Source organism: Podarcis filfolensis (assembly GCF_964270895.1).
Source record: "Podarcis filfolensis genome assembly, chromosome: Z".
NCBI lineage: Eukaryota > Metazoa > Chordata > Lepidosauria > Squamata > Lacertidae > Podarcis > Podarcis filfolensis.
The window spans coordinates 44,595,441-44,617,187 of NC_139617.1; the positions used below are offsets into that span (position 1 = coordinate 44,595,441).

The 21,747-nt window shown below is 43.4% G+C and overlaps 2 long non-coding RNA genes across 2 annotated transcripts; both read left to right on the forward strand.

Annotated features, from left to right (window-relative positions):
- Positions 1-584: 584 nt before the first annotated feature.
- Positions 585-6,610, forward strand: LOC310754934. Its single transcript, XR_014544080.1, has 3 exons — positions 585-719; positions 1,484-1,546; positions 6,345-6,610. It is a non-coding gene; the product is annotated as an uncharacterized lncRNA (long non-coding RNA).
- Positions 6,611-16,185: 9,575 nt separating this feature from the next.
- On the forward strand, positions 16,186-21,424 carry LOC310754962. The gene is made up of 3 exons (XR_014544112.1): positions 16,186-16,237; positions 19,344-19,446; positions 21,352-21,424. It is a non-coding gene; the product is annotated as an uncharacterized lncRNA (long non-coding RNA).
- The last annotated feature ends 323 nt before the right edge of the window (positions 21,425-21,747 follow it).

Here is a 21,747-nt window from a genome sequence, read left to right on the forward strand (position 1 = left end):
ATACTAAGGTGCACATTTTTGCAAACAATTTCTCTTAATATAATAAACTTTTATGTTATTTTCACTAATATCTTCATTTTCATGCACATCTTCCCCTAATATTTGCATTTTCGTAAACATTGGTTGGAAAAATGCATCACAAAATTCAGATAAGTGCAAACTTTTAATGGCACTGGTTCCCACTAGACTCCATCCATTCCTCAAGGTATTCAAGCTATGGAGTGTCTGGTTTGTCTTTGAGGATTCAGTGTCTGCAACAAGGTCAAGACTAGGAATGGTGTGAGTTTTATTGGTAAAACCAATTGGTGTTTCGCAACTTTCTGACTAGTTGCAGGACCTTAGCCAGACCTAGCAGAGTACATGCAGAAGCCACGGAAGCAATTGGCGACTTGGCTGCAGACAGGATAGACGAAGCAAGAACCAGGAACTTGTAGTTAGGTGTTTATTATATACAGTGGACTAATTACAGGAGCAGAATACGGATCTTTTGCTAGCTCTCTCATACATGACTCACAACTCCAGCACTGACGCACAGAACTCTGAACCTCTGAACTCAGAACACTGAACTACTGAACATTCCAGTTAGTAGGCCATTAATTATCACTCCCTTGAGAGAGCTTGACCAATCAGGGAGCTGTCTCCATGTCTCTGTTATCACCAGGCAGACTTACTCCTTCACATGACCTTCTGGCTATCTGCCAAACCTTAATTGACTCTGTGTGAGTAGCTGCACTTACACAGTTTCCCAACAAGTTTCCCTAAATATTTTTGTACTTTTCTCAGCCATGTGGTCTACCCCTGTCCCAAAGACTGCCTCTTTTTGTGCTTAAGTGGTGCTGTTTTGGCTACACTGAATCATAAAATTTTAGAGTTGGAAGGGACCCTGGGGGTCCTCTACTCCAACCCCCTGCAATGCAGGAATCTCATCTAGATCATACATGACAGATGGTTTTCCAACTGCTGCTTAAAAACTAACCAACTACACTCCCAGCTTCAGTGCTGATAATAAGAGGGAATGATTTGTTGGTACAAGACTATGGATGAATGGGTCTTCTTCCTACTCATAAGGATGGATGGATCAGTTTATTTCTGTCCCATGCCAATGTTTCATGTTGCCATTCGTAACTCCATCCTGTCCCATTTCTGCATTAATCTGCATTTTTTAAAAAAACTAAACAAACATCATATTTAAATACATACATTTTATCACAAAATATATTTTCCTAAAGTTTATCTCAATGTATGCATTTCTAAAAATATCTAACCTTAAAGCATGCCTTTTTAAATGCACTTTTGTGGATAGTTTTAATCAAGAAGCGTATCACAAAATTTGGAGATGTATGAAATCAAAAGACTAATTACATTCTGATGCGCACGTTAGTCCGAGAGGTGTAGATGAAGGTCATGTTGCACTGGAATTGACAGAAATTGAATTCCTCAAGCATTCCTAAATAGTACTCTCTCCCCTCTCCTCCTTCTGAAGGCATCCTTCTCTAATGTCTGGATGAACAAGGAAGAGGGAGTAGATCATGTGGAAGGAAGCAAGGTAACTAAGCATGGAAAGTGTATGGCAGAATGAAACATACGTAAAGAAAAATGCAGGTTGTTTCCTAGCTGTTAACCTGTTTGGACTCTAGTTCATTTAATTAGCAGCAGAAGCGTGAGGTGACAGGCTTGGCACAGAATAGTAAAGGTGTGGGTGTTGTGGGGAAATAATACTCCAGCTGGTAACCTCATTGCTGACTATCATCTGGGGAACCATTTCTGCACTGCTAGATTTAGAGATGAAGCCAAGTGTCAATTCCCCTGTTGTTTAGTTTCATCAGACTGGAGTGACATGATTGGGAGGAAGAGCAGGGTGGTCTAATCCTCTTTTAAGGCCATCCATGTTACTGGCCTTCACTACTTCTTGTAGGAGCAGATCCCATAGTTTAACCAAGTAAATAATGTTTATTGTTATTTTCAAAGTAAGATTCAGAAAGAATACCTCCTGAAACAAAATCTTTCCATTGCACATTGGGGGTGGGGGTGGGATTGACAGGTCTTAGACATTGCCTGCTTGCAATTTTAGGCCCTGCAATGGCTTGGGTTAGAAGTTCAAAAGATCAGGAAGCTGAGTAGTACATTCATAAGGTAGAAGAAGTGATGGCCAATCTGTCCATGTTGGTTTCTTTTGGTTTCTTGGTTTTCCAACCTTAAGTTCAGTTCTCCACTTCACCCTGGCACATATGGTTTTACAGTGGTACCTCGGGTTAAGAACTTAATTCGTTCTGGAGGTCTGTTCTTAACCTGAAGCTGTTCTTAACCTGAGGTACCACTTTAGCTAATGGGACCTCCCACTGCTGCCTCGCAATTTTTGTTCTCATCCTGAATCAAAGTTCTTAACCTGAGGTACTATTTCTGGGTTAGCAGAGTCTGTAACCTGAAGCGTCTTTAACCTGAAGCGTCTGTAACCCGAGGTACCACTGTATACACATTATTTGGCCAGAAAACTGCATTGCAAATTTGGCAGGATTGCTGAGTTTCAGATCTTGTATTGCTCCAGAAAGTGCAAAGTACGTAGGTTCACCTATAAATACAATCTGAATCAAACCCCCGCCCACATTCCTATGCATGAAGAATATTGGGAACATACTTTCAAGTATGTTAGTACTTCAGCAACAGGCACGTGTTGAGATGAAGCAACATGTCTTTATTTACCAAGAAGATTTGTGATGTTCGGTGGTAAGTAGCAGCAAGCAAAAAAGCTTTTCCTGGAACTGAAATGGTTCTCTCCTCCCTCCCTCTCTCCACTGCATGGCTCTTCCATTTAATTCCTTCAAATCTGTCGTAATCAGACCGGGTTTTCGCCCATCAGCAGAGAGAATGACGGAAAGAGTGAACAGAAACATCTCGAGCTACTCCACTACTCTCTGATTTCCAAGCATTGCATCAAACTGGCATGAAGCCCCCTGGGAGGAGAAATTTACTATAAGTCATGTCAGGTCCAAGCACATTAGGCTTATGGATATGATAGGCTGAATACTGAAATTACCATTTGCACAAATGATCTTGCCATTCCTACAGGCCTACTGTGTCCCTTTAATACCCCAATCTTTCAATTATGAAGCAGAGATCAGTCAGGGCACTTTGGTAACCGGCTTTTTCATTTGTCTTTTCTTCATACACTTGTATTACTATTCTCATTCCCTCCTCCTCCTCCTCTTTTTTGCCAACTCTGGGAACAATATGTTAAGACCCCCGCTTTCTGCTGCATACACAAATGGGATAGGCATGTGAATGACAGTCCCATTGTATCAGTCAGTGGTTCCTGGTGCCCATTCAGACTGGTTGGGCAGAAGGCAAGGACACACAACAGGAGATGGATTGAGAGCCAAAGACAGGCACAGCTAACTAATTCTGATTTAGTCCCCCCCTACCCAGCCACCCCGGCGATGTATTCTACAAAGGTCATGCTGAGTCCAAGAAGGAGAAAAGTGACAAGCAGTGACACTTACTGGAAAGGGTTGTAAATAGGGTTGCCACCTTTGTTCTGGTAAAATACAGGCCAGGACCAGGCCAGGCCATGTGGTTGGGTGGCAATTTATTTTTTCATCTGGTGCTGAAGTGACTTCAAAGCAACCCATTACAATCTACTGCAACCCGCCCCCCCTCTCTCTCACACACACCTGTAAATCTGTTTGTGCTTGGCCACCTAGAGCTTAAATACATGACCTTTCACATACCCTTTCAAACCCATGTATTTGGAGAGGTTCCCTAACTTGGCAGAGAGGGAGAGAGAAGACCTGAAATACAGGACAAAACTGTATCAATATGGGACTAGCATTTTAAATTGGAATACTGGACAATCCTGTATTGTACAGGACAGGTGGCAACCCTAGAAAGCAGGTTCAAGTTGGCAGGGCAGACTCTACCGATATCATGTTTGGCCCTTGCTGGGTGACCTTGGGCTGGTGTTCTCCCTCTCTTCCTGCTTCTTCCATCTCAGTCGACATGCTAGAAAGACCCTTGATATATTCAATTGGAGAATCTCCACCTTGCTTTCTTTTCCAGTTTGGTGACTTAGATTTGGTGATGGGACCTGCCATCATATATTCCACCCCCTTGCCCCAGTTGCATCCACTGACTTTTCTTCCTTACATTAACATGAGATCTCACAACTCAGTGGGCTATCTGTCATTCCTGTGGCTTGACACATCCGGGTAATCTATGCACACCCAAAACCTGTCGTGCATCAATATTTACTAATGGAGCTTCTTGTATGCAGAGGCTGTTTTTGCAATAGAACAGAAAATGTAGAAAGTTCCATGACCTCAGCCAAGCAGCAAACAGAAATCACAGTTATCAAGCATCCTGCATGAAGCTTGGGGTGGAAATAGAAGAAACGATTTAGGGAAGCAAAAAGAAGAGATAAGAACCGAAGACAGGGAATATCATTGTTTCCAGTACAAGTAGACTACACAAAGACAGGGAGCTGAGTCAGATCATTACCTATGCTGACCAGCAGCAGTTTCCAGAGTTCCAAACAGAGGACATAAGAACAGCATGGTGGATGAGGCAATGGCCAAGCTAGTCAAACGGACTGTTCTCACAGTGGCCACCTACAAGCAGGACCTGAGTGCAACATCACTCTTCCTTCTTGTGGGTTTGAGCAACTGATATACAGAAACATTGCTGACTCTGACCCTGGAGTCAAAACAGAGTCATCATTATTGGCCATTGTTGGACTTATCCTCCATGAATCTGTCCAATACTCTTTTAAAGCCATCCAACCTGGTGGTCATCATTGCCTCCTGTGAGAGCAAGTTCCACAGTTCAGCTATGTGAAGGGTTTCCCTTTGTTTGTCCTGAATCTTGCAACACGTAGCTTCTTTGAATGGCCCCAGTGGATTATAGTATTATGAGAGAGGCAATTTGTGGAAAGAAGGCCAAGGGACAGGAGAACGAACAGATGCTTTGATTCAAATGGTCTTTTGAGACTGTGTTGTGAGCAGAGGGGTAGAGAAAGCTGCTTTCAAGCAATGTTGGGGGAACCTAATGTTTGCTTTTTGCAAAGTTTAGGCTCTATAATTTCCAGGGCTAAAGAGATTCCTCCAAGTGCTATTCCGTGTAGAGCACATAGGAATGCAGGGACAGAAGAAGCTGTCTGCCAACATTCAGCTTCACTGAATGTCCCTGAGTTCCTGCGTTATGAGAGAGGGAGAAAAACTTTCATGTAGCCTCTCACCCCTTACCATGCCCCCTCTAACTCATCTTTTCTGTAAACTAAAAAGTCCCAAATGCTACTTTCCCAGACCTACTTGGAGATGCTTGGGGACTGATCTTGGGACCTTCTTCCTGCAACAAAGATGATTTGTCATTGATCCACATACCTTCCATTTTAAATTGCCACTTTCCCTCCATAAAAAATCCTCCAAACAACAAGGATGCTACTTTATACCATCTGGTTTAGGAAAATTTACCTAACCCATCCCACCTCCAAATAAATAAGTTGACAATTAACTGTGCGAATTCCCACCCATTGCAGTAATTCATTCAAAAGATGTACAGTCTTTCATAGAAGCCTGTAGAGGCAAGCTTGGGCACTTCTCCTTTGGAATGGCACCTCCTGCACTTCCTCCTCTTTAATTCTCACCTTGAGAGCTTGGCTTCACTGCCACTGTCTCAAGTGAGTTGTTGCCTATAAAAAGCATGTGCTGGTTAATCTCAAAGGTGCTGCAGCACCTATTATCTTTACAGATGGGGAGCCGAACTTGGCTGCGCTTCTGGAATCACAAGGATTGAAGTTTCTGGGTTGTTATCATGGTGCTTGCCATGCTGTAAATTTTCTTACTTGACTTTTCCTTAAAAACAACAACAATAACAGCAACAACTTGGGGTCAGAGAATATATGTATGAATCTGATTTCCTCCATTAAAGGAAGCAATCAAAACTTCAGGGGACTTTCACAAAGGGTAATCTAATCCGGAAGAGGAGTAAGGACAGGAGGAGAAATAGGCACTCAAACACAGCAGCATCACAGAATCCTGTTATGATTTCAGTAGGGAATCCCCCACCCCATTTTAAGCCCATAGTGGATTTGATGAGAACCTCATTTCAGTGAAATTCTCCTGTGCTGTACATCTCTATTTTTCCATTTCATTTTCTCACCTCTTTTTCTTTCCATTCCATTACACATTGCCTTTCTGTCCTCAACCACATGCCCCCCCCCCTGCATCTTGGTTGATCCATTTTCTCCTTGGCCTCCAAGCCATTCTGAGTGCAGAAAAAGGAAAGGGGGGGCACTCCACACCTAATCTCTTTTCTCTACTGGATAGCTAATAGCACTGTCATTTGCTTTTCAGCCGTGAAGTTGCTGTCTGACTCAGAATTGGGGTTTGCAGCAATGGTGAGAAACAGGATGCAGAATGGGAGAGAAATAGCCAAGACTACTCACATTGCTATGGCCTTCTTGCAATGTGGGGTGGGGTGACAACCCCATACAGAGGGCCTGAAAGCTGTGGCTGCCACACAGTCTGAGAAAGTCTACCATGTTGAGCATGTGGAAACATTCCCATTGTTCACTAGGAATCTCCATTTTTTCTACAATGAATGAAAACATTGAAGGGTCCATCTGGTTTAATAGTCTTTCATTCTGGAACAGTAACATAGCATTTGCTCTCCTTGAGCCATTCTCAATGAGGAGATCTGCTGTGCCTTATTGTTGACATCTGTCTGTCTCAGGAGACAATAGAAGAGTGTGCCTTTGAGGGTGAAGTCAAATTCAAACTTACAACACCTGCTGTAGCTGTAGGGACTTTACACCAATCAGGTTGAGCTTATAACTCACAACTGCTGTCCTAGGCAGCGTGTTTGGAGGTCCTGGGCTGCCCATACAATAAAGTCCTCCTCTTGGCCTTACTGATGTTTTAAAAAGGAAAAGAAAGCAGTACATTTGGCACCAACCTGGCTGCAGGCACTGGCATACGAAGGGGGGGCGGGGGAGCGCGCCGCACCGGGTACCTTTAGGGGGAAGGGTGCTATTGTGGCCGACCCCCTGGGATGCGCAACCCCACGCCGTGCACCGCATCCCCTCGGGCGACCCACCCCACCCCTCAGGACTCACGCCAGCCAGCCACCCCCATCTGTTCTCCACCCCAGGGACTGCAGCATGTTGCTCTGCTACTGGCTGCAGGAGTTGCTGGAATAAGAGGTACAAGATGCCATCCAACCGCCTTTAGCATTCCAGATTTGTGTAGGGTGCAGGGTTTACTCCTCAGCCTTTTCTTCTCCCAAAGATGTCCCATAATTCTGGCTTCTAAACCCACAAGGAACATTTTTCCCCACCTCAAGAGTTTCCAAAATGGGCCCTTTTCATGGGAGAGGAGTGGTTCTGTGAAAGTGGGGGTGGTGACTTTTCAGTTTTATTGCGCAACCTCCTACTTTCCTGCACTGTGGCTTCATCAACCTTTATCTCACAACCACAGGGCCATTTCAAGGACTTTGTCAAGTATTTCAGATCACTGCAAGCAACCACACCCCTTTAAATATCTTTGCTTCATTTCCTTAAACACTTCATTGGCTCTGAAGTTTATCAAGAGCATCTGTTAGCAATCTGGAGCAGAGCAGTAATGATGCAATTAGTGGCACATTTGGGGAGCATGGCTGACAGCAATCCCATGACTGGAGAAGAAGCTTGTACATGGCATGTTTGGCATCCTATATAGGTGTTATGACCTTACTGAGTCCAGCACATGAGAGGTAGAAAGAGACCCAGCTCTTTAATTGATTTGCCCTTTGCACCACTCTGAACAAAGTCAAGTTGCTTATTTTTTGTCTCTCAAAACAGTCCAGAAGAATGAACTGGTCTTTATTGCCCCAATGACATATATAGTTTCATTACTTGCTGCTAACAATGAGCCAATGTTTAAGATTGAAGTTGCTTTTCACCACAGAATAAGATTACCACTCATTGAGCCTATCTCCTCAGATATGTGCTCTGTAGATCTTCTGGCAAAATACTTTTGTTGGGTGGCCACTAGAACACACAATATTGACTCCCTGCTAAGAGAAATAATGAGTATATTACACCACCTAGTTTTGCTTGTTTCTAACAAGGACTTAGCCTCTGGGAATCAAATTAACCATAACTATCCCTTAGTCCCAGTAGCAGCTGAAACCATCTCCTCCACTGTCAGGAATGAGCCAGCTCCCAGTGAAAGTTTGCAGCCAGCTCCCAGGGAAGGTTTGCAGCCAATAGAAGAAAGCAGCCGGGAACAGAGAGAGTTGACTTTGATGCATGATGAACAGCAGCTAGTGCCAACTCCCCCACCCCTTGGAATGCCAGGTGATAAGGGAACAGCTGAGAGCGGGTTGGAACCCAGCCAAAGTTCTCGGGAAGTTCAAACCGGCACAAACAGAGACAGAAGTAGTTTGTCAGAAAGGGAGTAATGAGGAGCTGATCCAATCCCTCCTCAGAATCAGCTAAGGGGAAGGCTGTTAGACCAGAAACAAGGCAAGAGACGTAAGACATGGAAGTTCTCTGTCTTCTGTAGAAACCGGAAGAAGTCTTCAGAAGGGTCATCTTGATTGATGATGTTGGAGGCTGTGTTAGAGCCGTCCAAAGCTATCTGTTTGTTTTGACAATAAATCATCCTTTTTTATTAACTATGCTTACTGTGTTATCAAGTGGGAACCTGGACTCCTGACATCCACTGGTGCTAAGCTGTTTAAACCTCCTGTAGGTTATTCCGCTAAAGAATACAGAGAACAACCTACTATTTATTTCATTCTTTCATTCATTCTTTTCCATCTCTCTCTCATGCTCACTCTCTCTCTCTGGCTTAGAATTATGTTAAAGTTCTAGATTAGCCCCCCTCCCCCCCACCGCTTTTATCCACAGGCAACTGGAAGTTTTTCAAGTTCATGGTTTCAATATCCTTAGGCTTAGCTGCTGTGGGACAGGTACTGAAAAAAAACAATCAGGAGATTAAAGCCTGCTCTGGATTGTTCCTGGACAAGCAGGGCTTGCTGACAGTGCAGCTAGCAAGGCTCACTTTGATGGTCTGAATTACCTAGTGCAGTTGACAAGATTCACTCTCAGTGCTAAACAGCTGGTTGGTGCAAAGATTGATCCCAATTGAAATTGTCACTTGATATCATAAGAGTGCCAGGTGATTGACAAGTGAGCAACCACACTCACCTGTCAATGTTGGTTTGTGGGCCTGGGGGAGGTAAGGTTCCAGTTCTCCATCCCAGCTGAAGTTTTCCCCACTTTGCCTCTGATATTACCCAACACTATTACACACACCCTGGGAAGGAACATAGACTTTCCACTCAAAAAGGCTCCCCATCATTGAATACTCAACACACACACACACACACACAAATACACAAATATATATTGTTATAGGTTCGTGGGTGCTAAATGTCTGGGCTCAGTAAACACTAGCATTTAATTAGCACTTGTCTGTTAAAATGTGATGTCAGGCCTGTTTGCATTAAGGTAGAATCATAGAACTGTAGAATTGGACAGGATCATGGAGGCGGTGGGAGGGGGCAGGGGAGGGGGGGGAAGAGAATTGGACAGGATCATGAAGCTCATCTAGTTCACCCCATGCAATGCAGAAATCTTTTTGCCCAACATGAGGCTCAAACTCACAACCCTGAGATTAAGAGTCTCATACTCTACCAACTAAGCTATCCATTTGTGCATTTGACCCTAATAATTTAATTAGCATGTGGGAAAGCTAATTATGTTGGGCAGATTTCCTAAATTGTGTGTTAGGCACTTCTTAATCCTGGTAAATCAACATGAGTTTAAAGGTAATGGAGTCACCCTAATTTCTTTTGAGGTATTGGTCATTAGCGCATCAGAAGGGTGGGGCCTTTCCAGGAGTTGGAGAAGGCATAGACAATTAAAGCTTAGGGGGGAACAGTGTGGTGCAAACTGACAGGAGAAAAATAGGGCTTTTTGCTGGTGGGATTGCAAGGCTGCAGTGCAGAGTGGAATACAAACCTCTTGGAAAGTGATCTTGCAAAACCTCTCCATCCTAGGCTCAGGTTGTATATATGTGTAAATAAACTGTATATCACAAGGACACCACAGTCTCCACTGTGCCTCATTGTCCAAAAGAAAACACAGACCCTGGTAAGCATACATGTTGCCCCTGGAATCTTGCACAGCTTGGAGACTGGGGTGGCATGTAACAATATGTAAAAGTACTACACATTTCTTCACATGTAATGACATTATTTTCCCTTGACTTCTCTGATGTGCTCATAATGAGAGCAGTTAGACCCTTTATGACCAGGGAAATTACATATTATTTCATTTCATTCTTCGTGAAATTTCCATCACCTTATTTCCAGTTCCTCCCTGTTACAGTTAGCGTCTCTGCTGTTTTACTTGCCTATTCATTCTCGCTTGTGTAGCAGGCCTTGTGAAGAGGTATCAGTGGAGGTGGGGAGGGGGGAACATTCATAATGGGTAAATGAAATGGCCCTATTTGCAAGAGGTGCTTTTCTTGTCTCATTTAAATGCAAGAGGTTTGTCCCTGACAGCTGAATGCAGAGAAAAGAAACGCAGAAATTCCAGCGCAATGCCGCCATGCGGAGTCTCAAAAGCTTGAAAATGTTACAGGCAGCCTACTCCTGATCTGGCCTCTCCTGTGAAAAGGAGCACTTGAAAGAAATAAGTGAAACTTGGTTGCTTGAGCAAAAATCCCTAGTCCCTTGCTGTGGAGAGATATTAAGTTGATATGGAGGAGTCATTCATTCAGGTCACATTTTTCATGCAAATCTTCCCAAATTGTGCTTCCTGAACCAATAAAGTGAACTAAAGTTCACACATCTCCAAAATGTGTGATGTAGGTCTTCAACCAAAAGGTATGTGAAAAATGCAAATGTTAACGAACAGAATATACATAGCGCCATCACATTAGGGAAATACGTTTGCAGGCATGTATATATTTGTCCAAATTGCATACAAAAGGATATATATTAGGATCATCAGCTATTTTAGCTGTTTTTATTGTATGCTTGTAAATAACCTTGGCAAATATGAAGGTGATTTATAAATTAATAACCACATTTTTAAAAATGTGCAGTATGCATACTGACTCCTTTGCAGATTATTTCAAAAAGAAAATGAATTGGTTGATGTAAAATGGGGCAAACTCAACCTTGAAGCATGAAAAAAAAGAGAAATGTAGAAAATCTGAAACAGATTTGTACACCCCTAGATGCCACTGAAATTTGGGGAGGTGAAGCTTGAAATATGAATTTACTGGCAGTTGAATTTTGATTGTTTTGCAGGTTGAGTTTACTTCCTCTGGAATTCATATTCCATTCATCCTCTAAGTGTTTTAATAGTAAATTTTCAATTAGGGACAAATATTTATCTTACCTATCTTATCTATATTTATCTTACCTCAAAAAAATTATGTCAGGTTTAAAAAGATTCAGAAAAGGGCAACTAAAATGAACAAGTGGATGGGCATGAAATGAACAAACCCAATGTGCAATAAAATGCTGTTTAGCATTACTATTAAGTTTAAGTCTCACAAAAAAAGAGCCAGTATCTTCATATGTCTCCTTTTTCTGCTGATGTTGATACATATTCAGGGTGAAGAGTGCAGATCCTTAATTCAGGACTGCAGCTCCCATTATCCTTTACCATTGGCTGTACTGGTTGAGGTTGACGGAAACTGGAGTCCATCAACGTAAAAAGGATACATTTTGCTGCCCCTGTTGCATACATGATCCACATTTCAGGGCCTGATGGATAGTTCCAAATAGTGGATGAGACTGCAGTTCTGTAAAGCACGCACATCTTTCCAATACTAAACTGAAATATTTGGGAATGTATATGTCGATTTGGGGCCCATATGGCAAGCATGCCCCAGACTAGGTACCCCAAGGCTGTAGATGGCACACACACAGAAGCTGGAAAGAGACATGGGAATAAAATTTGAGTGATGGCCCTTTTGAAGGATTTTGCTGCACCCTCCCCCATTTAATTGACCGATCACATGAATTATAAATCCCACAACATAATGTAACCATAGCAAACAGCCATATCTGAGCAACTGAAGGGCTGGCTCCAAGCCCAGGAGCAGGATACCGACATACAATAGTCATTGTTTAGATCTGGATTTGCTGGGGAACACTATGCTATGCACTGCTGCCTCACAGCTTCCAGTCATTTTCATGGACTTATGCAATGATTCCCTTCTGTTTGCTGGTGATGCTAATCTGGTTTCACTGCAGACTCAAGAGAGGAAGTAAAAATCAAATCAATCATTATATTTGTACTCCTTTCCCCCATTCTATGGAACTCTAGTTGGCCCACACAGGTCTCCAGCACATATCTCATTCAGGAACTGCTTCTAAAGCCTTCAGATCATGTCACTAAATTGACTGTTCCTCCAGTTGAGGGATGGATTGTGATGGGCAAGTAACTTGTCATCACAAATCCAAGGGATAGCCAAATAATCCCACCATAACCTAACGTAATATGAAGTGTGAAGATAGGGTAAGATAGATAGCCAGTTCTTAAGGTTGAAAACAAATGAAGTTTCACCTGAATTAGACCTGGTGACTTCATCCATTAGACCAATACCTGAACATGAGGGGTGTGCACCAGCTCCATGTATAGCCCAAATTATGAGATGAATCATGGTGATGTAGGGGAGATCTGAGTCAGACTGCATTATTAACAAGAAGGCTTAAGTCAGATCAGGCACAAATTAAGCTTCCTGTCAGTCTAGTCCATTCAGAAAACAGACAACCTGTCCCTGAGAAATAAAATCAAGCTGACTGTGGGAACACCCAGAAATCAAGATGAAAGAGAACAGAGAGCTGGGGGACTCTTTCATTTTGACCAGCAATATATTGTTTTCCCAGGGCACTCCAATTACAGTGATTTGGGAGCGGGACTAAATACTGTGTTATTTTTCATCTGGATCTATGCCTTTCCACATGTAAGCCTATTGCATCTCCCAAAATCCACGAGGGGTGGCAGAAGCCCATTGCTCACCCATTATTCTTGAGTTAACAGAACAATTTGTGGGGAAGATAACATTTCTCCTACCTCAGTATTTACAGAGAACAAGGAATTATTTTCTCTTACCACTGGCCTTCCCCAATGCAAGTCAAATGAGAGATCTCTCTCTTCCAGGGAGAAGTCTGTTGGAGGGGCAGAAGCCCACCCACACCATTGATCCTTAAGGTAACAGGTACCTGGGTGGGGGGTGGGGAAGGGTGGCATCTTCCCCACCCCAGGGTTTACTGGGGATTCATGTCCTTTTCAACTCCCCCTCCCTATTAGTCTTATGGCACCCATTCCAAAATGTGTTATTGGAGAAGAACCATCATCCCCCTCATTAGGGGTAGCCATGCCTGCAAATTTCATCCATTTCTCAAAGAAATTGTTTTGTTTTACTACCACTACTAGTACAATAATAAAAATTACAATAACAATGGTAAAAGTTTAAAAATGTCCTGCACTAAAACAAAACAAAAATACAACCTTGGGTAAAACTACCTACAATTTGGCTGTTTTAAATCCACTCTGGAGAAACCGCTGTGCCTGCATATTTCATCCACTTCTGTTCTGTGGAAAGGGGAAAAATAGCTGTATTTATATTCCTCATTATAGAGAATTGGGTGTGTTGAGAGATCCATTTTAACCAAACTGCTTTTTGTTCATTCAAAGTATGGCTTAAGCAATAAACCCTGTTATAGTCTTTGCTGCCCAGTCAGATCCAGTTATCAGGTTGGGAGGGTGGAACCGGGTCCTTTCCTAAGTCCTGAGTGGGAAATATTTTTCAGCCAGAGTGCCACCTACCCTTCTGGACAATCATCCAGGGGCCACATGCCAGTGGTGGGCAGGGCCAGATGCAAATGTGGGTGGGTAGAGCAATAAATGTGAATATCATCTTTGTACAGTCGACTAGGTTCTGCACACACTCACACATCCTTCTCTGTCTGCCATCCAGGCAAGCAAGAAGCAATATCAGAGTTCACGAACACATTTGAGAAGGGTGTTTATGGGAAAAGGGTGTGGCCTGGTGAGAGTCATGAAGGCAAGATAGTGTGTCTGAAGGGGCTGCATTTGGCCGCTGGGTCTGCAATTCGTCACCCCTGTTCTAAACTAAAGAAAGCCAAAAAGCAATCACTCCTAAATTCTCCAAATACTTAAAGCTTTTACTCACAAGGAAATCACTTCCAGTTCATTGCCTTTTTCAACGTGTCCCAGTTGCTAGTCCTGAGTGAGCATATTATAGCTACCCTATATTCTTTGTACAATGACTCTCAAGGTGAATTATAGCTCTGCCCTCTGATACGCTGCTGGGTCATCACTCAAGAACACAACTTGCACTTATGCCAACGGAAATAGATTTTGCCCAGCAGGTAATTAATTTCCTCCGAGCAGTTTCTCACACCCAAAATTGGTCACCGTCTGCTCAATTAGAGGAGGCTTTTCACAAAGGGGAACATAATATGAATCATGGGGATTTCAACTCTGCTACAAAATGCCTGAAACAGTAACCAAGAAAGCATCAAATTGCTATTTGGTGTTGATGACAGCTCACAGATTCTAGATAATATTGAAAAATACAGAATCCTGTGAATCTCAAGGTTTGATAGCCGCTATCATATTTCCCAAAGATAAACTCTTTGTTTAGGAAATGTCTTTGGGTTCAATAACACCCAGAATATCCTTGCAGAAAATGCAATTGCAAATTAATGAAATTTGGAATTCCAGATTTAGAAATATACCATCATGCCTACTTATTGTTAAGTATCAAATATTTGAAACCTGTGGTTGGTCATAACTTCCCGACCTGAGCAACTTTAGAATACACTTTTCTTCTTCTTTGGTGATCATTTGTAGCTGAGTAAGATTGTCTTCCATGAACACAGTCTTAACAGTGAGTCCATAAGTGACAGTGGATGCCAATTCTGGACATATCTGTCAAGCGTCCGTTATTTGGCGGGAAAGTCCCTTATCCTAGCGCCATGTCCAGCTGCTGTCCCTTATTGATGATGTCCCTTAAATTTCCCGGGTTACAAAGGAAGCAGCTTCTCTCCCTCCCTCCCTGCCGGCCAGGGAGGAGGGAGGCTCCAACTGTGTTGCTTGGCTGCGTTTCTCACCCAATAAGAAGTCTAAGAACGACTGGGGGGGGGGGTGGAAGAAGAAGAGTTTGGATTTGATATCCCGCTTTATCACTACCCGAAGGAGTCTCAAAGCGGCTAACATTCTCCTTTCCCTTCCTCCCCCACAACAAACACTCTGTGAGGTGAGTGGGGCTGAGAGACTGCAGAGAAGTGTGACTGGCCCAAGGTCACCCAGCAGCTGCATGTGGAGGAGCAGAGACGCGAACCCGGTTCCCCAGATTACAAGTCCACCACTCTTAACCACTACCCCACACTGGCTCTCCAAGGCATGGAGCTTGCATGCCTTGTGCTGATCAAATTGGCTGCGTTGCCTGGGGACTTGCCTTTGCTCAGTGCTTCCCAGCGGAGAGGTGACGGCGGTTTTCCCTGAGGCTTGAGGCTTCGTTTGGCTGCTGGCTGGGCTTTCTGCCTTTGGCTCAGAGGGGCTCAGAAGTTGAACATACCTGTGCCCGCAAAATCCCTTATTTTGGCTTCTGATCCCTTATTTTTGAGGCTGCTGGTCCCTTATTTTCAAATCTGTGAGTTGACAGCTATGATTCTGGATCCACATGTTCTTCCACAGTGAGGACATAGGTTTCTGGGTGGGAGTTGATCACAGTGAGGGTTTGCCAAATGTGCCTTCCTCTTAGCATGTTTCTCCCTTTTGTCCTGAGTTCTAGCGTCTTCAAAGTCCATAACACCTTTGGTAAAGGCTGTTCTCCAACTGGAGTGCTCACAGGCCAGAGTTTCCCAGTTGCTGGTGTTTAACCAACATTTTTCTTAGATTTGCCTTGAGAGAGTCTTTAAACCTCTTTTGTTGACCACCAGCATTATGTTTTCCATTTTTAAGTTTGGAATAGAGTAGTTACTTTGGAAGACCATAACCAGACATCCAAACATGACCAGTCCAATGAATTTGATGTTGAAGAATTGTTGCTTTGACATTGATGAGCTTTGCTTCTTTCAGTACACAGGCGTTAGTTCACCTGTCTTCCCAAGTGATTTGTAGAATTTTTCAGAGACACCGTTGTGGAATCATTCAAGGAGCTGGAGATGGTGTTTATAAGTGGTCCATGTTCCACAAGCGTACAGTAAGGTTGGTAGTACAATAGGTTTGTAAACAAGCATTTCAATTTCCCTGCAAATGTCCCAGTCCTCAAACACTCTGCATTTCAGTTGGAGAAAGCTGCATTCACAGAGCTCAAGCGATGCTGGATTTTGTCATCAATGTCGGCCATTGTGTTGGCTGGAGAATATTAGGATCAAAATACTTGAAAATTCAGGTGGCTCTTGAAACAAGTCTGTTAGAAGGATATGGAGTATATTGTCTAATAAAAATAAATCTGATCCATTTTCACATGCTAAAATCACTATGTAGGGAGATCCTATTTTAAAAAACTGGGTGAAAGATAGTAACATGGAAAAAATGGATGGAAGCAGGGGTATTGACTTTGGACATAGCTGTCAACGTTTCCCTTTTTTTAAGGGAAATTCCCTTATTCCGAATAGGATTCCTCGCAAGAAAAGGGAAAAGTTGACAGCTATGACTTTGGATCAACTGATAGATGAGGAAGATGAATTTTATATGCAGTGGCAATATCTGCAGCTACAACATCTTCTAATAAATTTGTTTGGACTGGCAGCTTTTTCAGATTCTGAGACACTTGAGACATTGAAACAATTGGATAATTTGTTTGAAACCAAAAAGCCAGTTATCATTTTTTATAGATATTTATTATCAATAAATAAGTTTGAATGGGATTAACTGCTCAAACCATCCCTTGCACTGTTCTGATATTTTGGGGCTTCTTATATTTATCTTGTATAGAAAGCTGCTTTATATCATTTCAGCCTACCTGCACCTCTAGTCCAAAATTGTCTACTGTGGCTATGACTTTCCAGGGGCTCAGATGGACAGAAATATTTCCCATCACCTTCTAACTGGAGATGCCAGGGATCAGGGGCGCTGACTTCAGCCCCAGAATCTGGGTACCCAGCATGCATGTGCACCACATTACATGATATCATGATGTCATGTCACATCAATGCCTGCATGCGCCCTATCACTATGGGGGTGACTGGGCGCTTTATGAGAGGGGGCTGGAGGTGGGAAGCAGGGCTGGATAAAACTGCCCATAACTTCTGGTTTGTGGTGCTATTTGCAGAAAACGAGCAAGCTCTCAAGGGCACAAATGGAAGGTGTTTCTTTTTCACTGCTCAGACTGGAGTCTATCCTCGTGTTAATGTTAGGGTTAGGGTTTCTCTTTGTGGGATATAGCCTCCTATAATAAAGAATCAGGCTTTAGACTTCATCTTGATCTTCATGGCACAGAGTAGGCAATAAAGTTTGTGGGTCTTCTGCACCCCTTTCTAGTAGGATTTGGATTTTTGCACAAAATAATATAATAGGCAGTAGGAGGTGGGGAAAGGATAAGAAAAGCCAGCAAGTAGTAAATTAGTTTATTGTCTTTGTAGATGTTGAATCCCCTTAGGGGATCCCCAGCAAGACTGTTGCTTCTTTTTTATTGGAGTTCTGTATTGGAGTTATAAACCCCTTTAAATGAGTTGAGATCATTAGGGAAGCTCGGCTGATCACTGATGAAAAAATATAACAATTAAAACAAAGCCCAGGAAGAGGGGAAAGAAGGGAGATGGAGCATGGGCGCATTAGAGCCAGAAAGCGAACAAGATATTAACACTTAATAACAAATACTAATAATGGCACAGTATCAGGTCCTAATTAAAAGTTTCTGAAAAAGGGAGTGGGAAAGAGAAGAATTAATCTGGAGCATTTGTCAGGAGCAGCTTCTGATGGGGATTAAGGAGACCATTTTGGCTACAGGAAGAAAAGGCAGGAAGACACCACCAGGGGCATAGGAAGGGGGGTGCGGGCTGCCCCGGATGTCATCCTTTGGGGGGGCACTTACTGCGGGGCCTGGCTTGCAGCGCACCCGGGCCACGCATCTCTCCTGGGAGTGATGCAGTGGCTCAGGCCCTACGCTGCCCGAAACGGATCACTGCGGCACCCCCGTGGGCGGATTGCCCCGCCCCCACCGCACCAGGTGCCGGAGCAGCTAGCTATGCCCCTGGTCACCACCAACAGGTAGAAGAAGCCATAGCAATGTGGGGAGGTCAGAGTGATAGAATAGGGCTGTGCTGGTACAGAAACATATGGAAGGTCCAGAAGGAGAAGTCCAGGGGTGGACAGAGTCCTTTTTTTCAGCCCAAGGGCCACATTCCTACACAAGGAACCCTATGGGAGACACATTCCAACAGTAGGTAGGACCAGAGGCACAAGACACACAAATGTAGGGGCTTTAAGAAACTCTAATCTGTCATGGACTCCCTCTGCTTTGAATATTTCTGACCATATGATCTCACCCAGTAATTCCTTACTTTACATGTGTTGATGTGTACATCTATACATCTTCCCATCCTGCACATAGGCAAGCAAAGGGCATCCAGTTGAAGGACACATTTCAGCTAGGCAAAAGCACTCAAAAGAGGGCACAGAGCAGGGCTGATAAGAGGTATCCTTGGTTTGAAGGTGTAGTCCAGTGAGAGTGCTGATGACCAGATAGACAAACCTGGAGGGCTATAAGTGGCCCCTGGCTTTAGGTTCCCCATCTGGGCTAAGGTTAGGAAAGTGTTGGTCAATGCCAAAAGCTTAGCCCTAGTGCTAAGCTCTAGGATGTGCCAATTCTTGCATTACTCTGTTGTCACAACCAGCCCATACCTATTTCAAATTGATAGGAAAGCTTCAAAGTCACAAAAAGTTAGACAAACTTTGTTCAGTCTTCAACTGAAGGGGTGACCAACTCCCAGTCTTAGTGTTTGATCTGGCACTCCAAGCAAATATTTTCCAACACCCCCCCCAAAAAAGCAACACTTCTGAGAACAGTGGTAAAAAAGAAGGGAGGGGAAGGAGGAGTAAAGTAAATACAACACTGGGGGTAGATGCTTAAACCTCTCTGCCCAGCCCAGCAGCTCAACGAAGATGAAAACCACTCATTTCCTAGTCATTATATCAATTATTTGATGAGTGACAAGGCAGAAATAACACCCTTCAGCTGATCTGCATGGATCAGCTGGCCCTTGACACCAAAGATACTTGTTTTTAGGAGCTACCCTATTCTTTTGACCAAATTCTTTGGATTCATTTTAATAATGTATATTTATGTTGCAGTAATTTTTTATTCCAGGAAATGCGCCAATATCTTGTTAACTGGTGCAGTGAGTGGTCTTCAGCACAGCACCCAAGAATGACTATTTATGCATCACTGAGACCACAAAGTCCATGATGTGGTACATTTATGAAGGCTATTGTTGTGAGTTAGGGAAAAGAAAGATTTTAATATTAAATTCATTGGTGTGAGGCAAGTGTGTGTGTGTGTGTGTTTGAGGGGCCATTGCTCTGGGCACAGTTTATTGGGGGGGGCACATAATGGTGCCCTGCCCCATCATGAGCTGTGGCCTCCTTCTCAGTGCTCTCCAGCTGGAGAGTGGTTGAGAAGGATGCAATAGGCATGCATCCTGGCCCTTGCTTGCAGGGAGGGTGCCGTGAGCTGTTGCGTCCTTCTCAGCCACCCCCACCCCCCACTTGGAGGGTGCCAGGGGCATGCAACCTACTTTGCAGCAGTGGGCAGGGGTAGCTCTGGCAGTGCACCCCCCTGCCCCCATGGTGTTCCCTTGTGTACACACCTGCCCATGCCGGGCGCAAGCGAGAAACGCTCCGCCACTGCTGTGAGGGCTTGTTGCGCATACCCCACATGTAGATCAACCTACACAGTGCAAACAACAACCAACAGCAATCACAAACCCCTTACCCAAACCGGATGAAAATGTACTGGAACTACACAAAAGATTTTGCAGGGGATGTTCAGGGTTGATGGCATCCCTTCTGTTCCATCACCAGGCCTAAGTATTAGAATCTTTCCCCTTTTCTTCTTTTCCTTTTTGCACATCTCAGAAGCCAATGCCAAATTTTAATTATTGTTGCTTTTTGCTCTTTGTTATCTTAATTAACTTTGACTTGCTGACTCTTCTCAGGGAAATGAGGGCTTGACCTGACTCCTGTATTGCACTTTGGAAAGATAGGAGGAAATACGGTCATTTCAGACAGGGCCTGTTTGGAACCACTGGCAGCCAGAGAGCTTTGCCCAAGCCATTAATCTTCAGTGCGCTGATGTGGAAGACTGAGAAGGATAAAGTAAAGGGGAGGGGAGTCCTTTTGGGACAAAACACAAGACTTCAGTGAACAACAGCTATAAATGCCCACCAATGCTTTTTGACTTTGGAATACATCTCACTGGCCTGCAATGGATTAAATGATTAAATGGAGCCAGGAAGTCTTAGGAGGAAAGATATTTAGATCCCTTCTATTTGTTTTAGTTTTGCATTTGCAAAAAAAGGGGGGAGACTCTCTATGCTTCCCCCTCTCAGTTAGAACAGTCTTTCCCAACCTGGTGCCCTCCAGTTGTTTGGGGCTAAAACCCCCACCACCCCTCAGCCCTTGGCCATGCTATCTGGGGCTGGTGAGAGTTGTAGTCCAACAAGATTTAGGCACCAGGTTGCAAAGGGGCTGGTGTAGGAAATAGCTTTTTGCACGAGGAAAAAGGAGATAAGCAGGCAAGACACAAAGGCATGGGTGTGAACTAGTGTCATGTTATTAGTCACAATAGATCTTATGATCAACATGGAGGGGTGGATCAGGAATGGTCTTGGTCTTGATATACACCTGGAAAAAGCAGAAGCAAGAAACAAAAACCGGCTGCTCTTTAGTTTCCTCCCATTAGTGTGAAGGAATGCACATACAGAAGGCCAAATGACAGGAGATTGAAAATATGTCAATTCTACCTTCTGGCTTGGCCAGCACAAGCAAGCAGGGATTAGAAGAGTAGATTTTTCTACTATGCATTTTCCCCACTGCCACCATCACTTTAGGATTGCTCTGGAAATAAATGGCAAGAGTGTTAGGATGACCTTCTGAAGGACTTTCTGTTCTGCTTTCCCTGTCTCAGCATCAGATGTGCTTCTGCCATAGATAGCTCTGTGAATTTGACCCCAGGGCTGTGTCTGACAGTACAAAACTTCTCCTTCCAAGCTCACTCCCTTCCCAATGTGACACATTTGCAGTGAGAAGCCTGGAAGGAAGAGTATATATTTACAACTGTATAACGTGCATTCTTTTGCTATGCATTAATTTTACAGAATAAGTCTGCAACCTAAGAAAGACTTTTCTGAGAGGGAGACCCATTGAACACAGAAGATAATAACTCTGGGTAAACATGTATAGGACTGGATTGCAATACAGTATATATATTTCCTTTTAAAAAAACAATTTTATTGAACGTTTTTAATATATTTAGTACTAAAATCCAAACTCATTTATAAAAAGATAATAAAAAACAATATATAGGGTTGCCATATGTTGAAGAGTGAAAAAGAGGATGCTATGACAACTCTCATTTTAAATACCCCTACTATATGTAGGCTATAGAAGCTGTGATAATTGCTGAGGGGGGCAGGAGAAGAGAAGAAAGAGGAAAGCAAGTATTCAACCACAAGTTATGTCTATGTCTTATCCAGAAAGTATAGTCAGAGATA